Source organism: Peromyscus eremicus, chromosome 12 (assembly GCF_949786415.1).
Source record: "Peromyscus eremicus chromosome 12, PerEre_H2_v1, whole genome shotgun sequence".
Lineage (NCBI taxonomy): Eukaryota > Metazoa > Chordata > Mammalia > Rodentia > Cricetidae > Peromyscus > Peromyscus eremicus.
The window spans coordinates 71,414,331-71,441,522 of record NC_081428.1 but is presented as its reverse complement, the minus strand read 5'-3'; the positions used below and the strand labels follow the sequence as shown (position 1 = coordinate 71,441,522).

Here is a 27,192-nt window from a genome sequence, read left to right as displayed (position 1 = left end):
TGTCTTCCACAAATGGCACGGTTAGGTTCCCAGAGGCACAAAAGGAAATGTTCCTGGCTGTTAGATGCCGCCAGAATCCTACTGGAACAGTAAGTAGCCTATGCAGCTGGTTTGAAAGGGGGCCTTCTCTCCTTCTTTGATGTCCAAATCTCACTACACAGCTTCTAACTTTGCGCTGGTGGGCCACTGTGAAAATTCAGATAAGCTCTAGGCTAGCAGCTTGAGGTGGGAGAGCAGTTATCAGAGCCATTAAGGCTTAGGGGAGGGTCTGTCAACCTCGAGGTACAGGTTCTGGGGCCAAGGGAGTTGGAGGGATAAGGACACTGAGGCTTTTTGCTTTGAACCTTCCATATCCCTGTGTATTTCATTAAATGAACACAGTGGGCCAGGATCAGCATTTAAAGACTGAAACAGATTAGGACAGAAAGGAATAGTGTTCCAAATGCAAATGCTTTCATTGTGGTACGTTGTGTTTCAGGAGACACACATTATATAATTTATATATATATACAATATAAATTATATTCACATGTGCACAATGCATATATTTCCATATTTTATTCTGGGTCAAAGATAGAAATAAGTTGATAAATCTTTGGCATTATAGGAAGACATGTAAAGAAACTGGTTCTATCTGCATGTATGCCTGCACACCAGAAGAGGGCATCAGATCTCATTACAGATGGTTGTGAGCCACCATGTGGTTGTTGGGAATTGAACTCAGGACCTCTGGAAGAGCAACCAGTTCTCTTTTTTTTTTTTTTTTGGTTTTTCGAGACAGGGTTTCTCTGTGTATCTTTGCGTCTCTCCTGGAACTTACTTGGTAGCCCAGGCTGGCCTCGAACTCACAGAGATCCGCCTGACTCTGCCTCCCGAGTGCTGGGATTAAAGGCGTGTGCCACCACTGCCCAGATGCAACCAGTGCTCTTAACCAAGGATGACCCCACCATAGACTACTGGCAATGGTCGAGAGGGTGCCTAAACTGACCTACTCTGGAGATCAGATGGCTGAATACCCTAACTGTCATCATGGAGCCCTCATCCAATGACTGATGGAAGCAGATGCAGAAATCTATGGCCGGGTGCCAGGCTGAGTCCAGGAGTCTAACCGATGAGAGAGAGGAGGGATTCCGTGAGCAAGGGACAAGACCATGATGGGAAAAAGTACAGAGACAACTAGCCAAACTAGTGGAAATGCATGTACTGTGGACCAATAGCTGAGGAGCCTGCATGGTACTGGACTAGGCCCTCTGGATAGGCGAGACAGTTGTTTAGCTTAAACTGTTTAGGGAGCCCTCAGGCAGTGGGATCGTAAGCTGTTCCTAGTGCATGAGCCGGCTTTTTGGAGCCTAGTGCCTATGGTGAGACACTTTGAGCAGCCTCTCAGGGAAGAGGGGCTTGGACCTGCCTCAGCTGAATGTACCAGGCTCTGCTGACTCCCCATGGGAGACCTTGCCTTGGAGGAGGTGGGAATGGGGGGTGGGTTGGAGGGGAAGGCTGAGGGGCAGGAGGAGGGAGAACAGGAATCTGTGGTTGGTATGTAAAATGAACAGAAAATCTCTTAATAACAATAATTTAAGAAAAGAAAAGAAAAAAAGAAAAGAAACTGGTTCTAATGTTACAAAAGAATAAAGCAGAGTGCTAATGCCATAGAGTCTACTCTGGGGCCAACCTCAAGGGCCGATCGGAGGAGGCCCAAGTGTGTTAGCAATAAAGGAAGGAGGTACCAGAAGGGAGACACATGTAAGATTCTCCACTGTAGTGTGTAGTCATGGCTGGTGCAGGACTGCCTGGGAGGGCTGAACTAGCCTGAGGGATAGGACAGTGGTATAAGGTGGCCAGGGGGTGAGATTTCTGCATCTCTGGAAGCATTCATAGTGATCTCTCTCTTCTAAGAAGGCCAGTGTCCTCCTTCACCTACTGGCAGTCTAGATTCATTTTCAACATCTGCTCCTCTGAAGGTCACAAGTTCAAAATCCACAGGTCTTTCCCAGTCCCTCTGAACTCTGTTCTCTTTCTGCCCATCCTGTTTCCTGGCAGGAAACCCTCACCTCAAACCTTGCGTGCCCTCCTGAGAGTTCCCGCAATCAGTCTCCTTCATCTTCTTCTGCCAGCTCTGAGCACTGTTGTGACTCCTCAGCCTGCCTCCGTTCCCCACAGAACTTCACTCCTACACAGCTTCCATGACTCCCTAGCACCGAGCCCTGTCCTCACTCTGGATCTGACTATTCAGAGGTCTTCAGGTCCTGTCCCCGGATATGATCCTCCAACCAGCTCGTGAGACTCTTCAATGTTCGGAATTACCTTAGGCCAGCACCCGCCGGTAGCCTCCACCTGCTTCTCCTGTGCAATCACTCTGGAGAGTGACTACTCAGGCCGCACAGCCCAGCCTAAACTCTCTGCCTCCCCCCCTATCAAACCCAGCAGCCATCCTGGGCTGCGCTGTCCATCCCATGCTCCCTCCTCCCTACCACACAGTCCTCTCCTGAACCCAGGTCCCGTCATCTCCTTCTGCTGACCCTCCCGTCACTGATTTTCACTCTTTCCCCTGCTCTGCTCTTTCCCATGGCCAGCCGGATCACATCTCTCCTGCTAATAAAACCCGTCAGTGTGTCCTGTTGCCTACACAGGAACCTTTCCTGTGCCTCTTGAGGTTCGAGTCCATGATGATCAGTCAGTCAAAAGTGAGCAATGGCTCTTAAAAACCTGCTAGGGAACTGAACAATCACCACTTCTCCTAAGGGACACTCATTTGACACTGTGTCATGTGTTCGGTGGCTCAGCAGGAGACAGCACTGGGCTGCCAATCCTGATGGCACTGGAAGGAGAGAACCAACACTCAGCTACCCTCAGGACCTAGTCTAGTCTTCATATGAGCATGTCCGTTAAGAACAGTTACGTTCCTGCTACAGTGGATTGAACAGACAGTGGTGGTCCCAAGAGATTACAGCGGAACTCAAAAACTCCTGTGGCCTGGTAACAGTCCAGCTTTCATATTGGAATAGCTCATACATTCCACACTTATCTGTAGTGAAGACTGTAAAAAAACCAAAAAAAACCCAACTACCACATTGTCAGTCATAGGAAAGCATAGCACACACAAGCATGTGTAGTGCATAATGCCCCGTCAATAGAGATAATTAATGACTATGTTACGAACTAGAGAGGCTACTGAAGAAACAGACCCGTACCAGCCGGTGCATTCTGTGACGTCTGCACAATGATGAAACCACCTAAGGTCTGAGTCCCCATAATTAAGCGACACGTGACTGTGTCGCTGTCTCTTTAATAGACGAGGAAAAGGAAACTAAGTACTTGGTAAACAGGGTGAAAAACAACACACATGAACCACCGCCGTGTTTGTTTAGGAGTGCCTCTGTGAGTAAGCCGTGTGGTGTCCCTGCCTGCGATCCCAGGATCCAGAGGCTAAGGCAGGGGTGTGAGTGTGAGGCTGAACCCTGTCTCAAACAACACAGAACAGAAAAGAAAGAGTGCCCCTGTGGCTTCCCTGCTCTGCACACCGTGGAAGCACAGAACTCTAAGGGGACGCAGAGACGGGGCGGCAAGTCAGAACAATGCCGACTGCAGCATCAGGAAGCGAGGAAGGAATCAGCTCCGGCTCTGCCTCTCATCGATTGTTTGGCAGTGTGCCAGACGATTTTCTCAATTCTTGAATTTTTTTTTTTTTCCTTTTGAAAATGAGGAGACGACCGGGGGAAAATGTATCTGGTGTTATGATTGGGTCAATACACAAATAATCCTCCCCTCCAGTACAACGCCTGTAGTGCAGTCATAGTCAATAAAAATGACGGTTCTCAACACCTGATATGAAAGGGAGGGTGAATGCTGGGGGCGGGAAGGTTTAATTGGGGGTGGGGCAGTTGGGCTGCTTCGATGGCTCAGCAGCAGGAGACAGCACTTGGCTGCCAATCCTGATGATGCCAGAAGGAGAAAACCAACACTCAGCTACCCTCATGGCTTCCACCCATGCACATACACACAGTCAATAAAGAAAAATGCAAACAAAAATTTAAGAGGAAGTTTGAATAGAGGTGTCTTTGCTAGCGAATAGTACTGCTCCCGGAAGTCACAGGTTATTAGGGAATAACCAGTCCCAGGAGTACGATAACACTTCCTTATGCATTACTGGTCAGGGAGGTCACAGGGAGCCCCCCAGGCAATCTAGGCCATTGCCGCTCCTCTTGGTTGCCTATCGGAACTAGCTAGTAAGACCCCATTTCTGAAGTCACCACATACTTTGGTTGCAGGACATAAACAAATCAACCTAGCGTTGAGTCAGAAGCCTTTGTTTTTTCTGTTTGATAGCTTCCACAGTGTCAGAAGGAGCTCTGCAGCCTCTATAGAGAATTGTTACCAAATGTTCTTCCTTCTTATGGACTATACCAACACCGTGCCGGGCAAGATATGCCCAGTGACGCCATAGTCGTACAACTAGTATGGGGAGAATTAACCACTTCCTGACTGGATTTGAGACCTGCTCCACAAGAGAAAATTCGTGCCCCGTATTATAAACCTGGTCAAAAGCCCATGGCTGGGGAGGTCACATCTTCTAGCAAGGAATATACTTCGGTTGTTTTGTTAAATTGACATGTGGTCAGACTACCTTCTAAATATTTGTGTTTATAACCATAAGTTAGCGCTAGATGAAGTGGCTGTTGGCAGTTAACAGCTGCTGGGGGAGGGAGAGTTATTTTCTTCACTGGCATCTTTTCTGGCAAGTTGCCCATGCTCCAATAAATAACCCTCCACCTATGGTCATTCAAGAAACTCTAATTAAACTCAGTGGTCATAAAAAAAAAAAAAAAAAAAAACCAGTCATGAAACTAAGAGGGAGACTTGTTGGGATGCAGGGCTCCAAAGGACATAGGAAGAGCTGTGACAGGGTAATGGGATCAAACTGCATTATGTAGAGGTGTGAAATTGTCGATGAATACACACACACACACACAAACACACACACACACACACACACACACACACACACACACACACACACACACATGGTTTTCACTGTGTTGCAGATACAGCACTTAGCAATATGGCCCAAGGATCCGCCGACAGCAGTTGGAAGGTTTCTGCTGTGCCTCAGGTTTCTGAACTTGATCTCATCCTTCTCCAGGTTATTGTAATCTTGTAACTGCTCATCAAAATTTTATCCCCTGGTTTCAGTGCCCATCGGTAGCTCTTGACTAGATGATTGGGAGGATAATGGCTTTATAATTTAATCATTCATTTTATATTAATCAAGAGTTTATGGTAGCAAGAGCCTTCCCCATCCTTGATTTATGTCATCATATATAGCAGCAGATGTATGAATTTATTTATATCAGTGCAAATAGTATTTACATATACTATACAGTAATATATACCACAGCATATATTCATATGTTCATATACTAATGTATGAATAAATGTAGTATATATAAATACATTTGTATAAGTAGTAAATAGTTATATATTAAGTCTAAATGCACATTGAATTAGAATACAGTATTTTTAATTATGGTTATAGGCACTTATTTCACTCTGTAGGTTTATTGGTTTGGATTCTCAAACTGTCCCAGATTTGAACAGTAGAAGCTCATTCTAAGTGGTTCCTGTTTTTAAACATACATCTGCATTCTTTGAGTATGTTTTTAGTTCTTGGTGCTATAAACTTTTATGGTTCATCTGGATTGCATCAGCCCTAGTTCTCCATGGAGTCCCGGTTCCTTTAAGTGGAGGGTATTTGAAAGCAAGGTTTGGACAGTAAGTATGTTCTTTGAGGTTTGTCTTTATATCTTGGTTGTATCAAAGGCAGAGCTAGTAAATAATACATGCACGTCTGTCCATTTGTCTATCTGTCCTGGTTAGTTTTTTTTTTTTTTTTCAATCAACTTGAGACAAGTTATAGTTATCTGGAAGGGAATCTCAATTAAGAAATTGTCCCCACCAGGACAATTTCTGTGGACAGGCCTGTGGGGCATTTTCTTCATTAATAATTGATGTGGGAGGGCTTGGCCCATGGTAGGCTGTGCTGCCCCCGAGCAAATGGTCCTCGGTTGTACAAGAAAGCAGGCTGAGCAAACCATGGGAAGCAATCCAGTAAGCAGCACTCTTCCATGGCCTCTTCTTCAGTTCCTGACTCCAGGATCTTGCTTTGGATTCCTGCGCTGATTTCCCTCAGTGATGGATTGTGACCTAAGTGTTCTAAGATGAACTCAGCCCTTTCCTCCTCAAGTTTCTTTTGGTTATGGCATTTCATCATAGCAATAGAAACCTTGACTAAGATAGAAATTGGTGCTGGATTTATGGGGTATTGCTGTGACAGATCTGACCATGCTGTTTTGGGGAAGACTGTGGAAGGAGTTTGAAACTTTGAGCTGGAAAAGCCACAGTGTGCTCAGTGCTTAATGAGTGATTGTGGGAGTTTGGAAGACAGGAATGTGGAAAGAGATGAAAATGATTGAGGCCTGGCTTGTGAAGTTTCAGAGGGAAGCAAGACTCTATCAGTCATTCATGTGATTAAAAAAAAAAAAAAACCTTAATTTTATTTTGTGTTTGGGTGTTTTGCCTGCATATATGTCTGTGGACCTCATACATGCAGTGCCCAGCGAGGCCACAAGAGGGCGTTAGATTCCCCTGGAACAGGCATTATGAGCTGACGTATGGGTGCTGGTCTTCTGGAAGAGAAACCAATGCTGTGAACTACTGGGCCCTTGTGTGATATTTTGAATTAAGAATGTGTGGTTCTGATCAGCCAGGGCTGAAGAATGCGCTGTGACGAACAAGAAGTCAGCACTACTGAAGTAAAAATCTTTGCTTTAACGGGAGAATTGATAACTTGTTAGCTGGGGCTGAGAAATCAGTTGTGGTTGAGAAGAGACCAGTATCATTGAGGTGAAATCTTCTGGGAGTATTTCCTCAGGATCAGCACACAGACAACGTGGTGCAGGGTGGCCAAGGCTGTATCTCATGCTGGCAGCCAAACTCAGGTGGTGCTGGTTTTGAAGGCAGGAAGGGGTCATGGAGAGCAGCTGAGGCTTGGCACTGTGTGGCAGGGCTAGAGTCCCTGAAGAGAGGCCAAGAGAGACCACTGGTGAAGATGCAGCCTCAGTTGCTGTGGAGATCCCAGAATATTGGAGATACTAGTCCCATGGAATGACTGCCAAGGACAGGATCAGCTATGGGATGGAGCCAGCTTGAACCTATGAGACAAGCTATGCGCTGCTGTGGAACAATCCTTTTCTACACTATGTATTACTCTCATTGGCTAATAAAAAGCTGACAGACTGGTAGCTGGGCAGGAAGTTAGGTGGGAAAGCCAAACTGAGAATGATGGGAAGAAGGAGGGCCGAGTCAGGAGAGATGCCAGCCAGCCACAGGAGGAACAAAACATGCTAGAGGACTGGTAAAGCCATGAACCACGTGGCAAAACATAGACAAATAGAAATATGGGTTAAATTAAAATGTAAGAGCTAGTTAGCAATAAGCCTGAGCTATCAGCTGAGCATTTACAATTAAGATAAGCCTCTGTGTGATTATTTGCGACCAGGCGGTCAGGACAAGAAATGTCTGTTTACAGTGTATGCTCTAGAGGGCAGAGCTGGAGAGGTGGAGCTGCTCAGGCTTTGGAGACCAGAAGTCCATGAGTGGTTCCCAGGTGTCAAGCACTGAACTTTTTACACTGTTGAAATTTTGTTTCGTTTTGATTTGATTACAACTGTGCCCTGGTTCTCCTCTCGTTGCATTAAAACGTATGTAACTTATTTTTGATTTTTGATAGAAGCTCACAATTAGGAGACTTTGGATTTTTAAAGACATTTTTTGATACTTTAAAGAAGCTGAACTTTGAAAGACTGTAGGACTTTTAAGATTATATCATGGCTTATGTTGTAAGATTGATATTAATATGAGACCTTGGGGTTAACAAGAGAGAAAAGGTTATGGTTTAGTAGTAATGTACTGGTGTGTAATATTGACAAGAGAATAATTGTCCTGTTTATTCTGTTGTCAACTTGGCACAAGTTAGAGTTATCTGGGAAGATAACCCCGATAGATAAAAACGCCACCAGTGTGTGGGCAAGCCTTTGGGGCATTTTCTTGTATTTCTTAGGCTGTGTAAGAAAGCAGGCTGAGCGAGCTATAAGGGGCCAGGCAGTAAGCAGTTCCTGCCTTGAGTTCCTGCCCTGAGTTCCTTCCCTCAGTGATGAAGTGTGACCTGAGAGATGTAAGACGAAATAAACCCTTTTTCCTCAAGTTACTCTTGGTCATGGTGGTTTATCACAGCAATGGAAACTTTAACGAAGATACTATTTGTCTGTCTGTTCATCACCAAGGTTCACACTCAGGCCTCCAACTCTGGTCCACATTATCCTTCCATTTTTAACTCTCTTTCATCCCAGATTTAAAACCTTTTCCCAGCAAGATTTGTTTCCATAATCTAAAACATACTAATTTGTTAAGTTTTAAAACACAGAGGCAGTACTTCTAGAATTACTAGGTCACATGACTGTGGAAAACAGAGTTTGTGATTTGTCTACAGTTCTTTTGTTTTCAACCAACCAGATGTCAAAAATATTGATTTCCAAAGAGGCTCTGAAAAAAAATCTATCTTGTAGCAGGTTTTCTTTTGGGCCACCAACCAGCTTCCAAGTCATGACCGAGACTTATTAGTTATGAATGCTTGGTTTTAGCTTAGGCTCGTTTCTTGCTACTCTTATAACTTATTTTAACCTGTTGCTCTTCATCTGTGCTTTGCCTTGGGACTTTTTTTTAACCTTTCTTTCATTCTGTATGTCCTACTCCATGTCTGTCTGTCTGGCAGCTACCTGGCTGGCAGGGCCTGGAGTCTCCCTTTCTCTCTCCCTCCTTCTCTCCTCTCTCTCTCTCCTGAGCCTAAATTCCTCCTTCTACTTATTCTCTCTGTCTGCCAGCCCCACCTATCCCTCTCCCACTTTGCTATTGGCCATTTAGCTTTTTGTTAGACCTATCAGGTACCTTAGACAGGCAAGGTAAAACAACAACACATCTTTAGATCATTAAACAAATGCAGCATAAACAAACATAATACATCTTTACATCATTAAATAAATGTACCATAAACAAATGTAACACATCTTTACATAGTTAAACAAATGCAGCATAAACAAAGGTAACACACCTTTGCCTAGTTAAAGTAACACTCCACAACACTGTCCCATTCCCATTACTTTCTGTTTGTCTTTGCCACTGACTGTTTCATTCCTGTGGAATCTTCTTTGGGTGGGTTCCAAGGGCCAAACTGTACATAAAGCTCATGTGGAAAAGTCTGGAACCCCAACTCCATTTACGCTGTTCAGCCCTTCCATTTCTCATCCAATTTCCACCTGCTCGTAAATGTTCCTCCTTCACTGACCTTTTGTGGGTTTAATTTCTCACAAAGGGCAAGGGCAAGGCGACTCATATCCCACATTGGAGACTGTTGTTCACATGTTGTTTTCACAGTGTGTCCCATGAATGGCCGCAGATCTCTTCACAAAGAGCCTCCCCATTTAGGACCCGTGTGACTGCAACACTCCAGCATAGTCTTGCCTAAAACTCTTCAGAGAACCCTCAACTTTCAGGACAAAGGGCCAGCTTCTGAGTTCCACAAGGTTCTTCACTCATGAGAGCAGCTCCCTGATCTTTTAAATCTGTGTGTTCCAGTCAAATTCACCTTCTGTTACTCCCTGCCCTAGCAAAATGCCAGGCACACAATTGTTCCCCCTAAACACCAGTTAGTGGACTCCCAGGTCAGGCCTTTCTTTGCTGAGTACTCGAAATGCCTTTTAATGACTTTCTTCCCACAGCAAACCAGTGCCCGCCTGCCCGGATTAAAGGGCCACTTAATCTCCAGAGTTTTGGGAAGCTTCTTCAGCCAGTTTACCTGCTCCCTCAGCTGTGTTCCATGGAACACCCGGTTTCTATATTTTGGGGGCTCACAGGCCTGTGTGGAGACACACAGCCAATCGGCTAGTGACCACGCAGGCGCATGCACAGCGGTGCAGACATGTGCAGAGAACACAAGACTGAAGGAGGTTCACAGGTTCGGCTTCGTCCTGAAGGAGCCAACGCCCCTGAGAGAGGTGAAGACATGTTGTTGCCATAACAAGCACTTGCCCTCGCTGCTCCACCATAGCTCAGAACCCTGCTGTGCAGTGGGAGGCGCCTTCCTCTTTTGTTCTTCATTTCCCTCAGGAAAAGGTAAGGCTGGAACCACTCACTGCTCAACAGCTCTCTCCGATGGATCCCACAGGATGGCCCCCTGCGCCTTCTGCCAGTCCATAATAGACTACTTTTTCTCCATCAGTCCACATTCCTCTCTCAGTACCGGCCCAACCGTTTCTCATCGAGGCCGTTGTCCGTGTAAACAATCTTTCCTAAAATTTAGCAGCATTTTCTAAATAAAACTCAGATTGGATATTGTCTGACTTGGATGGGAGTAATACTTTGTCATTGAGGTATGCCGCTCTGGGCAATTGTTTCAGTTCCCCAGTCCTCGGTTTCCTTGTCTATAAAACGAGGGGGTGGAAATAATGATTTCTAGTACATCGTCTAGCTCTGCAATTTTGTATACTGGTTCAAACTCTATTTGTTCTGTACAGATGTCAGCATGGGATTTATAAGTCAAAAGGAGGCGGCAATTCAACGTGTATTGAATTGCACCCCGGGTCTCTATTCATCCAAATGAATCAGCTACACCCAATTATTCAGGAATAAACACCTCTTCATCTCCCTTTCACGCTCTTAAAAACATCAGTGCATGAAGATGACATCATTTTGGGCGAGCTTACTTATATGCATCCGATGATTTATAACGAAGCCACAGTGAGCTCATTTTTATAAGGAAAAAATGACTAGAGAGATCAGTGGTTTTCTCCTCAGACTTGGGACAAGGTCATGTTTGGTGGCTGCCTCCACTCTAGCTTCTGTTCCTGCTACTTCCTCTTCATCAACCCCGGCTCCTACCTGGCTAACTTAGTTAGATTTTCTATTGCTGTAATAAAACACCATGACCACAATCAATTCAGGGAAGATTTTAATGGAAGGGTTTATTCCATTTTACAGTTTGTAATCCAGGGAAGTCAGGGAAGGAATTCAAGGCAGGAACCGGAAAGCAGAAATTGATGCAGAAGCTGAAAGATCCAGGAATATAGAAATTTAATTTTATAAGCTTAAGAGATGAACACTGACAGTCATCAGCTCAGAAGGTTAACTGCTAACAACGGCTGTCTGCTTCACAGCCAGCTCCTCTGTCCACAGCCAGGGGTGAACTTTTAACCCTCTTGCCCCTTATAGCCAGCAACTGCCTGGACCAAAGTTAACTTTTAATAGTTGTTTCTACGTGACTTCTAGCATGCATCCCATGCCTGACACTATGAAACGGGGCCAGTATCCGCCTCCATTGTCACAGCCCCAGAATTCCAACATTGGCTGTGGTCTCAGCTAGCTGATAAGCTTTTGTACCCTGCGGTGTTTTATTATTTTTTTTAATTTTTAATTTTTTTATTTTTCTGGAGTAAAGTTTGCTTCTGGTTGAATAGACTTTGGTGGTCTGTGTCCCATTATTGCGAGACCCCAGGCCCAACAAGGCCATGGAGGAGTGCTGCTTACTGGCTTGCTCCCCAAGTTTGCTTAGCCTGTCTTCTTATAGTACAGGATCACCAGCCCAGAGGTGTCTCCACCCCCAGTGAGCTGGGCTCTCCTGCATTGGTCATCAATCAAGAAAATGCTCCACAGGCTTGCCCACAGACTAATCTGTGGGGGCATTTTCTCAATTGAGATTCCCTCTTCCAAAATGACTGTAGCTTGAGTCAAGTTGACATAAAAACTAGCTAGCATATTAGCCATTCAGTTCAGGTACTACACTAAGAAGGTCCCTTAAAATGCTTGGTCTAGGCTAGGAATAGCATCTTTGCCTTCAATAGCACCAGGTGGGAGGGAGCTTTTCCCTATTGCATTGCTTATCACACTGGATGAACTTAACCAAATATCTCTCCTTCAATAGGCTGAATTCCTTCAGGGAAGAAAAGACGTCTCCTGTTTACTTCCAGCTCTGGCTACGAGATCTAAGGAGATTCATATTCTGACTGTTTAAAAAGCAGTTCTCAACTTCTTTTAAGATGATTTGCAATGGAACAAAAGCCCTTACCACATCTGTATCTATTTGCGTATCTCTGCAGAGAGACTAGAATGATAAAGAATTGAAGAGAAACAAAAGACATGAGTTGGAGTAAAATGGTTTATAATTTCATTAGGAGTTGCTGACCTCATAATAAAAATATGTGCTGATACACATTTTGTATTAAAATAACGATCTATAAACTTGTAGGACATCAGGGCTCTAAGCTACAACTTGCAAACATAACTTAGTTATTTGTTATGCTTACTCAATAGTATAAGTAGTTAAGCTGCTTGATTCAACAATGAATTGCCACTACTGTCAGCCTGGTAGAGTGGTATCCCCCACTAACCACTTTTCCTGATATTTTAGGGCCTTTTAAGTTCATTTCCCTGCAGTTTAGACTGTGCCTGTGACCCACTTTAACCACAAAGATACAGAAGAAACAACATGTGACTGTCAGGTTGAGGCTTTGATCAGAGCCAGTGGCTTCCATTTTTGTCTTGTTGAGATTGCCAAACTGCCTTGTAAGACGTTCAGCCACATAGGGCTGGAGATACCTCATAGAGACCACATGGGAAGACCACAGCGACAGAGTGAGGCTTACCAGCATACAGAGAACCAAGGAACCCAGAATGATGATGAAACCTGAAGACCCCAAGTCAAACAATTCACTGAGTCACAAAAGCCGCGTTAGCCATGAGCATGCCAGGCAAGAAGCCACCCTGGATTTCATAGCCTTAGCAAGAACCCCATGGAGCAAAGACAACCCGTTCCTGCTAAACCTTGTCTGCATCCCCAGTGCATATGATTATGCAGATTAATGAAGTGATTGTCGGGCCTCTAAGTTTTGGGGTAGTTAGTTACACAGTCACATAACCGAACAGTTCTACAAGCACTTCCGGGAGCAAATTTGACATGTATCTTCCTGGCATGAATTTGCATTATTGATCTCAAACTGCAACTTGTTCGTGTCTTAAAACCTAGTAACTGGAAAATTATAGGCTAAAAATAGCTGTGATGCAAATATCACTACTTGCAGTAGGGTTAACGGAATAGCCTTCACTGACTGAATGATAGCTAGGAAGTCAAATGAGCTGTAATTCCTAATTTCAAAGCAGCCACAAGAAGAGCTGAAAACCACAAACAACTCAAAACAGAACCGACCCTGAAATGATCCCAGTGTAGTCTTCCCCAGGTCACAGGGTTCTAGGCATCTGTCAGTGTGGGGGCAGAAGCTCTGGAGCCTTGAGAGGTAGCTTGACTTCAGGGATAATTGAATTAGAGCCACCAGGGAACTCAGTAATGAGCTAATTTGAGTTCATGAATAACAAATATGAATAATATCTAAGAATTCATTTAGTATAGCACCAGCATGGAGCCCCCCCCCCCAAACACACACACACACACACACACACACACACACACACACACACACACAAAATAAAAGTTTTGGAATTATATGTTATTCACAAAAATCCAGAGTGGACTTCTTCCATTTGAGGGGCAGGTACTGCATTTGTGGCATCAGAGTAAATGTGGGCATCTCCAGTCTATGGGAGCAGGAACCTGTCAGCCTGAACCAAGTTGCCCAGGTACAGGGTGGGAGTCTAGGGGTGGGCTGGTACCCAGGACAATTTTGGGGTTTTTCTTTGTGGGGGGGTGAGTTGAGACTGCTACTCCAGGGTTTGCCAATGGGAGTGTGTGTAGCCCAGAGGCATCACAGCTTAAGGGCTTGTCATTAATTAATTTATTTGTGCACCTGTCTAATAAATCATTGAAACAACAAATGATAATAGCAGCAAGCCCCGTTAACAGCCTACCACACATCCGCTGCCTTTCTCCTTGTCTGTAATATTCACCAAGCCCTGCAAGGAAGCTATTTTTATGCCTGTTTTGAATGCTGTAGGGACAGGCTCAGAGTTCCCCCACTAGTAAGTGACAGGACTGGTTTTGAACCTCAGTCTGTTTGGTTTCAAGGCTCACCATCTCCCCTTCACACCTCTGGGTGAGTACGTAAGCAGCTGGCTCTGTGCACCGTGCTGAGGCTGTTGACAAAGCCATGTTCAGAGATCCAGCAACCTCATCCCCAAATGGTAAGACAGACCAGAGGCAAAACTACAGCTCCCCGAGGTCTGCTATTAGTAAAGGAGAAAAACTGCATCACACGTGAACACAAAAGTGGAGTAGAATGCAATATATGCAGGAGGTTTGTGGGTGAATCATGAGATGCCAACAACCCCTTGTTCTTGCCCTGGTGGAGAACCCTAGGGGGGTGTTCACTCAGCTTCAATGCATGGGGCCCTGTTGTGGAATATTATTTTAACTGGGCAAAGATATGTTACATTTGTTTATGCTGAGGAATGTTACTTTATGTGAAGGTGTGTTACTTTTGGCTATGCTGCATTTGTTTAATTATGAAAAGATGTATTGCATTTGTTTCACTTTGCCTGCCTAAGGCACCTGATAGTCTAATAAAGAGCTGAATGGCCAATAGCTAGGCAGGAGAAAGGATAGGCAGGGCTGGCAGGGAGAGAGAATGAATAGGAGGAGAAATCTAGGCTGGAGAGGAGAAAAAGAGGAGGAGGAGGAGGAGAGAATGAGGGAGACACCCAGGTCAAGATTCCAAGCAGCTGCCACCAGCCAGGCATGAGAAGCAGTGAAAGTAAGATATACAGAAGTAGGAAAGGTAAAAAGCCTGGAGGCAAAAGGTAGATAAAGAGAAACAGGTTAACTTAAGTTAAAAGAACCAGCCAGAAAAGAGCTAAGCTAAGGCTGAGCATTCAAAACTAATAATAAGTCTCTGTGCTATGATTTGGGAGCTGGTTGGTGACCCCAAAAGAAAAAGCCTGATGCAGGACCCTGTAGTACAGTGATGAAGAATGGTTGTCAAGAACAGTGGGAAGGTCTTATTCCAGACTCTAGGGCTGAGGGCTGCTGGGAAAGGATCATGAATAGAAGCCTCCTTCAGGAAGTTGGCACGTCAGAAAAGTTCTTTAGAGTCATACCTGGTGTCAAGGGAGACTCATGTCCAACGCATCAAGCCTAAGTCTGACCTTGGAGCTGGAGACATCAGAAACCAAATCTTGGCTTACAACTGTGTGATTTGAAACAAGTTATTTGTGATTTCAAGATAGACACAACAATAATACTGATGTGTGCTTTACATGGCTGCTCTGAGCATCATTTTCACAAAGCTTCTGCTTGTCAAAGCAAGTTTGGCATTAATGGTTCCTAAAGTGTGGTTCCCACACCCGCAGCAACAGCACTGCCTGGAAACACATTGGAAAAGAGAATTATTGGAACTTAAAGGCCTTGAGAAGTTCAGCGTGTCTCAGCAACATGCCCGTCTGTAAGCACGGCTTTCTATTGATGCAAGGAACAGGGCTGAAAGGGAAAGCCGGAATGCCTGGAGCTAGTGCTTCTCACAAGGCCCCTGGGCAGACAGAGTCTGGGTCTCCCAGGTCAATCACACTTTCTTGAAGGAGGAAAACATTACTGGAATCCAGGGCTTTCTAGACGCCCAGAAACCTGTCACTGTGTCATGCTTCCAAAATTCTAGCTATGACTTGTGTTCCCTGTAGAAATTTCCTTTTTCTCCTATTCTACATTTGTTTTTTAATACCCCTTCTGTGACACTTTGTGACAAATATGTCATCTAGGAAAGGCATAGAATAGATGATAACAATTTCTTACTACCAACTAAATGGACAAGAAACAAACAGAAAGTCCCCAGAAGGCCAGAAGAATGACAGCTCCATCAACGCTGGCCGTTCATTCACACACACGAGAAACAGAACTGTTCAGGAAGAAACACCAGAAAAGCTCTGGGCCTAAAGCATGAGGCTTGAGTAGGTAGAAAAGGAGACTGGGTTGTAAAAAGCAGCCAGTAGCGTGGTGGTAGCAATACGATGTGTGTGTGTGTCTGGGTTTCAGCAGCGATCACACTGGAGTGGCAGCATTCACATCTGGAACAGTCTTCGAGGCTACATGAGCTCCTCAGCACAGGGGGAGTTGCAGGTGGTCCATCATCACTCTTCAGTTTGTGGACCCCTTGTGTTCTCCCCCATCTCCCCTCTGCCTTCCTGACTTTCTGTAGTCTACCTTCCTCTTCCTTTCCTCCTCTGTGTTCAATTCTTCACACCAATAGCAACCATTTATCTAGTCTACCAGATCCGTAGTAATGTGATTCTCCAGACAGTCTTCTCAGGTATTATGAGACACTTTACCTTGTAGGCGGCTATGCTGTTGTTCAAACCCACTTCCGCCTGGACATGAAGCAGCTTGTATCCCCCAGCATCTGTACTGGTTCTCAGATCTGGAAAGGCTATGAACGGTTTCCTTAGACTGTGCACAGCCTGGCAGTGGATCTTCTGGCACACCCCAGAAGCCCAAGATTTAGTTTACAGAAGGAGAGGCGTTTCTTCTCCCAGCGACTTGGTAGAACCAACAATGTTCTAATGAACACTCATGCAGTGATGATTCAGCACCATGGACAAGAAAACTCAGGCGTGCATTCATTCACCTTACTCCTACCTCAGACATGTTCTTGTATAGCCCAGTCCAGACAAGTAGTTCTCAACCCATGGGTCATGACCCCTTTGGGGTTGCATGTCAGATATCCCGCATATTGAATATTTATACTATGACTCATAACAGTAGCAAAATTATAGCTATGAAGTAGCAACGAAATAATTTTTTAATTAATTTATTTTTATTTTATATGTGCATTGGTGTTTTTGCCTACATGTATGTCTGTGTGAGGGTGCTGGGTCCTTTGGAACTGGAGTTATAGACAGGTGTGAGCTGCCATGTGGATGCTGGGAATTGAACCTGGGTCCTCTGGAAGAGCAGTCAGTGCTCTTAATCTCTGAACCATCTCTCTAGCTCACAACAAAATAATTTTATGGTTGAGGCCACCACAACATGAGGAATTATTTTGAAGGGTCACAGCATTAGGAAGGTTGAGAACCATTGGTCTAGGCACTTAAAGGTACCTAGAATCCAGTATGAGCAAATACCTTTCTTGTGTGCCAGACTGTCCTAAACAGTTTGCATATTGCATTTGGTTGAGTGCCATGACAACACCCTCTGAGAGAGACACAAGGATGCTTATTTTAAAGATGGGAAAACTGAGGCCCACCATACTGGTGTCATCATATAATCCCAGCATTTGGAAAGCTGAGTCAGGGAAATTATGTTCAAGGCCAGCTTAGGCTCCATAGTGATCTCCAGGCTAGCCTGGGTTAAACAACGAGACCTTATCTCTAAAAACAAAACCAAAAATAAACAAATGAAAAGAGAGCAAAACTACAGCACAGATGTTAAATCACGCTTTAGGTCATGCAGCTGTTAACTGATGGATCCATGTGATCGGATGCTGGAGGCTGTTCTTTGCCACTATGTCATACAAGAAGATAATAGGGTCACTGATGTCACATGACAGTGCTTGACAGGAGATGACCATCAAGAAAACGCAAACATATGCATAAGAATTTTAAATATTGCCATTAGAATAAAGTACAAAATAAAAAAAAACCCATTTCTCAGATGATTCACAAATCCCCCATTCAAAACCACAGATTCAAGAGGGAAGGAAGAGCACATTCACCTCCCAGCAAACTAGAGAGGCTGCTGTAATGTGTCCTGGCACTTTGGGGCCTAATCTTAAATTCTGGGATTCAATCTCTAGAGTGGAGTTAAGCAGTTAGTTACTTCCATCCCCTAGGTTTCAAGTTCCTCGTTTGATAACGGCAAAGAGTGAAATAAATAATGCTTAAAATATCCTTCAACAGTAATTTCACTCTCCATCTAGAATGTTAGACATGGTGCTGATGATGCCACCGACTTAGGTTGAGAATCCCATTCATTTTTATATTCATTAAACAGAGACTGGACAAGGTACTATTCCACTTATCCAATTGTTAACCATTTAAAAACAGGTAATACTTTTGTTGGCAAGAAAGCAAGAAACTACAGCTCTACTGCTGCTGATGTGGAGGTAAATTTCCCAAATAGCGCAAACATATAGCCCCAAAGATGAATTTTCACCAAATTTAGCTCTGTGGGCTTATCTTAAAGCATACAGGCCACATGGAACAGCAGAACCACGGCAAGGTTTCAAGCCAAGGATATTTGCAGCAGCGTTATTTACAGTAGCAAAAATTCCAACAACTGCAAGCATGCCATCTCAGTTTGCTAAGTACATTTTGTTAAATATGTAAAAGTTAAATACCCTGACATCGCTAAAAAAAAAAAAAAAAAAAAAAAAAAAAAAAAAAAAAAAAAAAAAAAAAAAATGCATGCTTTTAAAATTTTGTAAGACGCACGGAGGAAAATGCCTTTTATAAATTACAAGCCAACAACCAAAAGCTAGTTAAAGTCTTAAACCATAAACCGTCTCAGTAGGTGACGAACTGTTCTGACCCGAAGGATCTGCTCCCCACTTTGCTCCGGGGAGCCTCTGGTAGCCGGTTTTCTGTCTGCTCTTTTCAGCAATTGCTTCAACTGAGAAGGGGCTTCCTAGTCCAAGACCACGCCCCCTCTCGGACCACCCCCCCTCCTGGGCTGCTCGCGTCATTTGCAGACTGATATAAAGCTGTGTGGTATGGGAGTCTGGCTTCCTCTTCTCAACTGGCAATAACAACACAGGACCATCCAGCTAAATCCAGCCCTTTCTCTTTCACAGGGGGTAATACCGTGTGTGTGTGTGTGTGTGTGTGTGTGTGTGTGTGTGTGTGTGTGTGTGTGTGTGTGCGCGTGCATGTGTATGAAGACTAGAGGTCAACATCAAGGGATTCCTCAATCATTCTCCGCTTGATTTTTGAGACCAGGTGTCTCACGCAATCTGGAGCTCAACAATTCAGCTGGGGGGGTGTGGCCAGCAAGCCCCGTAGATTTTCCTGTCTCCACTTCCTGAGGGCTGGGATGGCAGGGTTTTTTCTTTGTTTGCTTCATGTGAGTGATGGAATCCAAACTCATGTCCCCATGCTTATGCAGCAAGTATTTTACTGACAACTCTCTTCCCGGCCCACCCAAGAGCATCCCTCAGTGAACTAGTATTCTTTTTGTCTGGCAGCCTCCACTTGAGGATTTGAGTATCAGTCTCATGGAAGCAATATGGAAACTAAGAAAGACCTCCACACATTCTTAAGGAAGTTCTTGCTTAAAAAGAAAACAAAAATTTGGAAGTATTATTGATTTAGAAGATGTACAATTTATTTACAGCGATGCTTAAAGGAGACTTGGAGCCTTGAACAAATTTTCTAGAAAACACCGTAGGTCAAAATTAATCACCCTATCATCCACCCACCCATCCAACCACCTAAGCAACCCCCCATCATCTACCCAACCACCCGTCCATTGAAACAGTCCCCCACAAACACAAATGAATCAGGCTTCCAACTTGTACAATTGGAAAAGAAATGCAAAAGTAATCTAAATAAACTAAAGAAGGCTGCTATAAATCGGACGGAGAGATGGCTCATTGGCTGCTCTTCCAGAGGACCTGGGTTTCAATTTCCAGCATCCACATGGCAGCTCACAACTGTCTGTAACTCTGGTTCCAGGGGATCTGGTACCCTCACACAGACATACATACGAGCAAAACACCAATGCACATAAAATAAAAATAAATAAATCTTAAAATAAAAAGAAATACAAAACAAAATAATTGGGAAGTAAATAAAACCCAAGGCTCCTTTTTGTTGTTGTTGTTGTTGTTTAATTAAAACAAAACAAAACAGTGTCATCAACAAATCCCACAGGCCTAGCTGAGTATGGGAGAGAAAGACCAGGGGAGAGTGATGACTGGCCAAGGCCTCACTTGACCAGCAAGGTCAGCAGTGGAGCAAGAGACCTAAAGAGAAACCCAGGAGCTGTCGTGGATTATGAGAGGATACGCTGTGCCATTTTATAGGACTGCTTTTAATGACACGGAAAATTCTAGAGAAAATGTAGAATATTCACTTGAAGGCTGAACAATTACTGCATGTACATAGGAGTACTGACATAAGTATATGTATTATGTGTGGAGTTACATATGAACAATGTGTATTATGACTTTTGTAATTGATGAGTATTATTTGTGAATGTGTATATTGCTTGTGGACCATGCAAGAATGCACACTCTAGTTAAATAAATGGATTGTTTGCTCCTTCTGCTTTTCTACACTAGGGTATTATTTTGTGCACCACAGAGAACTTCTTTCCTCCACTTTAGATCCAATTCTGTCCTCTGTTTATCCTTTTCTTTCCCGTAAAGTTTGGTTAACACAGTGTGTATCACAGCAAGGGTGCTTGTGCATGGAACCGTGGGCTGCAAGGATGAGTCAAGAAGGACCTCGGTCTCCAGTGGATGCACAGTCAGTTGAGGACGCCACGGTGCTTCCACAGTGTGTGCAAAGGGCTCAGAGGAAGGAGGGTGGGGTGTGCAAAGGGATTGGGAAACGAATGGGGGGGGCGCTCGCCTTGGGAGAGGCTAATTCTCCCTCTCTTTGCTGTCATTTGTCACCCGTAGTTCTCTGTCAAGGGGTGGGACCCGGGGAGAATTATCTTCAGTAATTCAAGGTAGGGGAAAGGATGGAGGGAGAAATAGGAAGGGGGAAAGTGATGGAATTGTATTCTAATAAAAACATACAAAAATAAAAGTAAATAATGAAACACCAAAAATACAGGTGGGTGGGAAGTTTTGGCCTCCATGTTTCCTAAGACATTCATTCAAGGCTACAAGCATCCTATAAATATTTCTTTAAAATAAAACAAAAACAAAAACCAAAACCCCTGCAAATCTCTTAAATTGAAATTAATTGAAGAAGAGTTTATGTTTTTCTTATACTTTCAACTTCAGTTAAAATGAAGCTAATGGAGTCCCCAGTTCAAACTAATTAGTAATGCAATGTTGCATCATTTCTCCTGAATGTTCCAAATGAACGAACCCTATTTATTGAAGTGTGCCTGGGTTTTCTTTGCGGGGGTGGGGTGGGGGGGCTGTCCAGCATGGATGGCGTGCACGCTGGAACCTGAGCTACAAAAGGTTGTATTCAGCTGCCCTCTTGTACTGGTTCTGATGTGGTGATCAATGAACCAACATTGTGCTACAACTGGAAGTCAGTATCTGTCAGGAAACAGGAAAGAACGTAGCTCTGAGGCCAACAAGGATGAGTCAGTGTCTCAATCTCTTAAACCTATGTTTCCTCATCGGGAAGCATGGGGAGAGTATCTGTTACCTAACACTGTCGGGCTAACAAAAACAAAGGCAGGTGAGCGGATGGCCCAGTGGGTAAGACTTGCTCCATAAGCGTATGGACATGAGTTTCAGTCCCCAGAACCTATGTAAACCCCGCAGCACACAGTTATAATTCCAGCACTCTCATGGAGAGATGGGAGCGGAGACAGGAGACTCCCTGGAAGCTTGTGGACCAAATAGACAGGAATACACAGTTGTGAACACCAAGAGAGCCTGCCTCAAACAACATGGAAAGGGAGATACACCTGAGGTAGCCCTTTGACCTCCACACTGTGGCATGTGTACACCTGTGCTCACACACACAAATGTATATATATTAGAGATTTGTAGTTGGACTTTTTTTTCTCTTTGCTCTTTGGGGGCCCACCACCCAGCTCCCAAATAAATACATGGAGACTTGTTCTTACTTATGAATGCCTGGCCTTAGCTTGGCTTGTTTCTAGCCAGCTTTTCTTAACTTAAATGATCTCATCTACCTTTTGCCTGTGGGCTTTTATCTTTCTCTATTCTATATACCTCTCTTTCCTTCTTATTCTGTGGCTGGATGGCTGGACCCTAGCGTCCTCCTCTCCTCCTGTTCTCACTCCTCGCTCCTCGCTCCTCGCTCCTCCCTCCTCCCTCCTCCCTCCTCCCTCCTCCCTCCTCCCTCCTCGCTCCTCCCTCTTCTCTGCTTCTCCTTCCATTTATTCTCTCTGCCTGCCAGCTCCACCTATCCCTCTCCTGCCTTGCTATTGGCTGTTCAGCTCTTTATTAGACCAATCAGGTGTTTTAGACAGGCACAGTAACACAGCTTCACAGAGTTAAACAAATGCAACGTAAAAGAAGGCAACACATCTTTGCATCATTAAACAAATATTCCACAGCGTAAACAAATGTAACACATCTTAAGCTAATATTCCACAACAGAGATTTTCAAGCCCTTGCCTGGTACACCGGCCAGTGGATGGCAACTGTCTTCCCTTCATTATCGGATCCAGGGAAACAGGCAAGATTCCCTGATGCCATGAGTGCCCTCATAAATGTACAACAGTAGATTTCAGCCTAAGGGAAAGCATGGGAAAGAAATGATGCTTTCAAGTACAAGATGTGAGAGATACAACTTGATGTGCCATGCTTTGTTGACTCCCGTGGGAAACCTTCCTCTTTCTGAATGAAGACAGAGGTGGGGGATGGGTAGAAGAGAGGTGGGGGGAGAGAACAGGAGGAGAGGAGGGAGGGGAAACTGTGGTCTGTATGTAAAATAAATGAAAAAACAAGATGTGAGCGATAAAGCTGTAAAAAGTATAAATTTCCCCTACATGCTTATGAGCAACCCATGAATAAAGTAGAGAGGATGGTGGATTTAGTGGCAGCCCCGGCTCACAGCTTAGGAGTGGGGCCTGGAGGAGGGCAGTGGAGGTTTGAGAGATGAACAGAGTGAGTCATCTGGCTGAAAGCATGTAATGAATTGCCACCCAGCTGCAGGGACTGGTCTTTGTGGGCAAGTCACTTTGAACTAGGCAAAAATAGCCAACAGAAACCAGCCCCACACGAGAAGAAGAAAGGGAAAAAATAATTTTATTTGATTGACTGACATTGTTTTGATCAGAATGTGAAATCACATGCTGACTTGAGTTGGTCAGAAAGACACCCTGTGGCTGATGGAATCAGGTTCGTTTATTCATTCCTCCAGCCATTTACCAGCTGTGACTTTTAAACCTAAGTCAATCCATTCTCAGACCTACCCTCCTCCCACATTTCCTCCACAATGAAAGGACTTTTTCAACGGCAATGTCACTCTCCACATCCACTAGACTTGGTAGAGCCCCTCCTTCCAAAATCTCAAGAGCGACTCAGAAACCACTTCTCCCAGTTTGTGTCATAGTATACCTCAGCTTCCTCTCTTTTCTCCACTCTGTTCCTGTGATGGTGCCTTCTCCTTTGGGGCTCCCTAGCTGGCTGGCATTAGCTTCTGGTCCTCATAACTGCTCTGCATAGGAGCCCTTCACAGAAGCCATTAGTTTCAATTATTTTCTAACTCAAGAACCAAGTTGACTGTCAGTTTGTATCTGGTTCCCTTTTCAGGTGTTCAAGGCTCTCGCCATCCAGAGACACTGAAGGGTGTGAAAACAGAATGGCCTTTTCATCCATTCTTTCTGCTGATGCTTGGGGTTCTGGGACCAGGTGGCAAGTCACGCTGCTATTGGGCTGGTGGTCCTCGACTGTCACTTACCACTTGCTGGACATGTGAGTTGAATTGGATATTGCAGGAAGGGCTTGCATGGGCATGGACTGTATTTTGTCTAGAGGCTGATGAGGAAGGCATCAGAGAGCTGGAGGACGGTGAATCTGCCCATTGTTTAGAAGTACTGGTTAAACAAACGAGATGGGAATGGGAGATGGCTAGTGAGTCTCTCTCTCTCTCTCTCTCTCTCTCTCTCTCTCTCTCTCTCTCTCTCTCTCACACACACACACACACACACACACACACACACACACACACACAATGTCTGCATAGTTACAAAGAACACTAGGGACTATTCATTTGTCTACATGGCAACACAGTTTTGGACCCAAATTAGTTTGTGGTTGAACCCAAGGGTGGAACTCCTGAGGGCATCTCGTGAGTGAGCAGAATGAGTTGAGGAACATGGGTGACACCACATTGAGCGTCTTCTACAGTCCACACTGCCACAAGGAGGAACTGCGGGGTGTTTTCCTCACCACGACTCTTCTGGGACATGGGAAGTTAGGGTGGTGAAGTCAACGTCAACAGAAGCCTCATTCTGCCAGAAGGCAGGCATCTCATACACCCTGTCATGCCTCTCTCGATGTGGACAACAGAAGGCTAAGAGGGACCATCAGGTGAGAAAGTACTAGGAAAGAGTGTAAACAGTTGAGGAGAAAGAATCCACTCCGCTCAGATCAGGATGGCCTGGAAAAGAGGCCGTTCTAATAGATAGCAGAACTCTAGATCCAGGGAGGCTTTTTGTTGTTGATACAAAGATGTATTGACTGTAAGATCCTGGGAATCAGAATGAAGTTCTTCAAAATAGGGAAGCATTAGACTCTTTCCAATGCGGAGGGATAAGAAATAGTCCTTTATGAAAACAAATCACAGGACTAGCCTGTGACTTCATTTCTGAAAAAAGAAGGTGAAAACCAAGAACTACATAGGCGGGTGACACAAACTTATATCTGAAAGTTATGTCATAAAACATAGCATAAAATGACCTAACAGTAATGACTAAAAACACCACCCCAGGGTAAATATTGGGGAAAACTTAGGAAGTTGGCTGGTTAATTTTAGAGCAAAAAAATTTATAAAACTGGTGTGGTCTACTGCTTGCCATGAAGGTGACCTGCAGGCCTGGCTGCTCAACAGTGTAGACCATTTTGCAAAACAATAAGAAAAAAAATCCAGAGGACTAAAGTTGAGAAAATGTAATCTTAATTTAATATTCAGCTGGGAAGAAGATAAATTCCACAAAATTATATATAAATACCGTGGACATGATGTTAATTTTTTTCTTTTTTTTTTTTTTTTTTGGTTTTTCGAGACAGGGTTTCTCTGTGTAGCTTTGCGCCTTTCCTGGAACTCACTTGGTAGCCCAGGCTGGCCTCGAACTCACAGAGATCCGCCTGGCTCTGCCTCCCGAGTGCTGGGATTAAAGGCGTGCGCCACCACCGCCCGGCCCCATTATTATTTTGAATGCTTCCTTTCAATTTCTCTTATTTTCTTTATACGCTCGAGTGTGCTTTCATAGACCCTTTGATTTGGAAAATTAATTAGTGGGGAAAGTCCTACCACAGGCTCTCACAGACAGTGAGGGGCTCTTGCTCCTAAGCCTGACAACCCGAGTTCCATCTCTGGGATCCACATGCCGGAAGCAGAGAGTCTCTCACAAGTTGTCTTCTGATCTCCATGTGCACACTGTGGCATATGCCCACCCCAGTACACAAATAACTGTACTTCAATATTAAAATACATTTTACAGCTATTATTTTCTATACTAAGTGTCAAGAATAAAATGACTCATAACTGAAGCCAGGGATTCAGAACATTTCGTTTTCATAACCCCGACCCTTTCCTCCTGACCCAGAGGCTTCCGGCTTTAGTACAGGTGAGAGGCTAAGCTCAGAGGAATCTATGACAGACAGCATGACAGAGGTCATGTGCAAAGCCCTGACTTTGATCCTCAGCACAGCAGAAACAAACACTTCAAAACCTTAAAATGTTATATGCTCATGTTTGCTGCTTCAGAATTTTTTGTTACCATGCATGCATTTTCTTTAGCTCACAGTTTTAAGGCCGTATTGCAGTTGTGATCTGTGCACATTTTAAGCTGGCTTCTGTAGTGACCGCCCACCCTTTCTTTATAGATACTTCCCAAACAGGCAGTCTTCAGGTATTCTCTACCTTTCTTGGCGTCCTTCCCAATTGCATCCACATCTCTGAACATCAGGCTGCATTTTCATCTCTTCCTGTTGGTCTTGCCCCGCCCGCCCCCTCCCCCCAGTTAGGATTCCAGTCTGTAAAGCTGTTCCGTGAGGCCCAGCTGGAGTAGCTCATTTGCATACCCTGTGCTATTCTCTCATTTTGTGTTTTCCTTAGCTCCTGTGTCTTACTTTTAATCGTTCTTGAAGGAGGTGCTCTTGACAGATAACGAGTGTTGGGACTCCTTCCCTCTGTGTGCCAAGTCAGGGGTGGGGATGAAGTGTGCAAGGCCCATCCCCACGCTGAGGTCCAGGAGCACATCATCCTGGAGTACTGCATTTCTGTGTTATTTTCCTCTCCCAGGAAGACTCTGCTTTCCAGAATGCTTGCTCTTCCCTATGAGGAGGTAAAAGTATCTTAACATGTCATAACCATTTTAATAGATATAAATGTTTATTTTAATGTAAATCCCATGTGCATCCATCTTATCAGGTTACCTAGATCCTTAAAATTCTTTATGTGGTTATTTACTTTTGATCACTCAATTTGTTGAAAACTGACATAGGAATGTTAAGACGTCCCTTTCCAACTATATTTGGCCAAATTATTTAATATATTTTAATATTTGCCATGCTATAAAGATACTCATGAATATGATATTTCTGATAAACAATTTTAGCCACATTTAAGGTTTTCCATATAAATTATACATTGCTTAATATTAATATCATCCTTCTTTCTTTCTTCTTTTATGTATTTTCTTGGTATACCTGTGTTCTTTTCTCTCCTTTCCCTGTTCTGTTCCATTCTGTGTAAAACATCATGTATTTAGAATTGGGGTATACTCTAAACTATAGCTCTTTGTCTTTTAATAGAAACAATTAAACCATTCATACTTCACGTGATAATGTGTATGTTTGACCTCATTTCTATCATCTTCTCTTATACTTTCTATTTTTATGTCTCCTTTCTATTTCCTTATTTAGTTTTTAATCTTGGCTGTAAGATTCCAGCTCTGCCTTCTAATTTTGAGATTAAACACAGGATATTTAGTTTTATATTGATCTACTCCTATTTAAAATATATTTATGCCTATATCTCTATCTCAACAATAAAAAAAATTACAAAATGAGAAATTTAGTTCCTTTATTAGGTAGCCTGGATTTTAGAATTAGTTTTAACTGATATAAAAAACATAAGGATTATACATATTAGTATGTAGTATTTCAGTACATGCATGCATTGTGTAAGACTTAAGCATTTACCTCCTCAAACATTTCTCATTTCTTTATGGCAAAAGTATTCAAAATCTTTTCTTTTACATCTTTTACATTCAGCTTTCTGAAACATAGAGCCTATTAGATTATATACAGCTCCCCACAGCGC

At 43.9% G+C, this 27,192-nt stretch overlaps 1 protein-coding gene across 1 annotated transcript in view; it reads right to left on the bottom strand.

The window, feature by feature from the left end:
• The window catches only part of Dgkg (diacylglycerol kinase gamma), a 198,541-nt gene that overhangs the window by 158,970 nt on the left and 12,379 nt on the right, over positions 1–27,192 (bottom strand). The gene's annotated exons all lie outside the window — the stretch shown is intronic.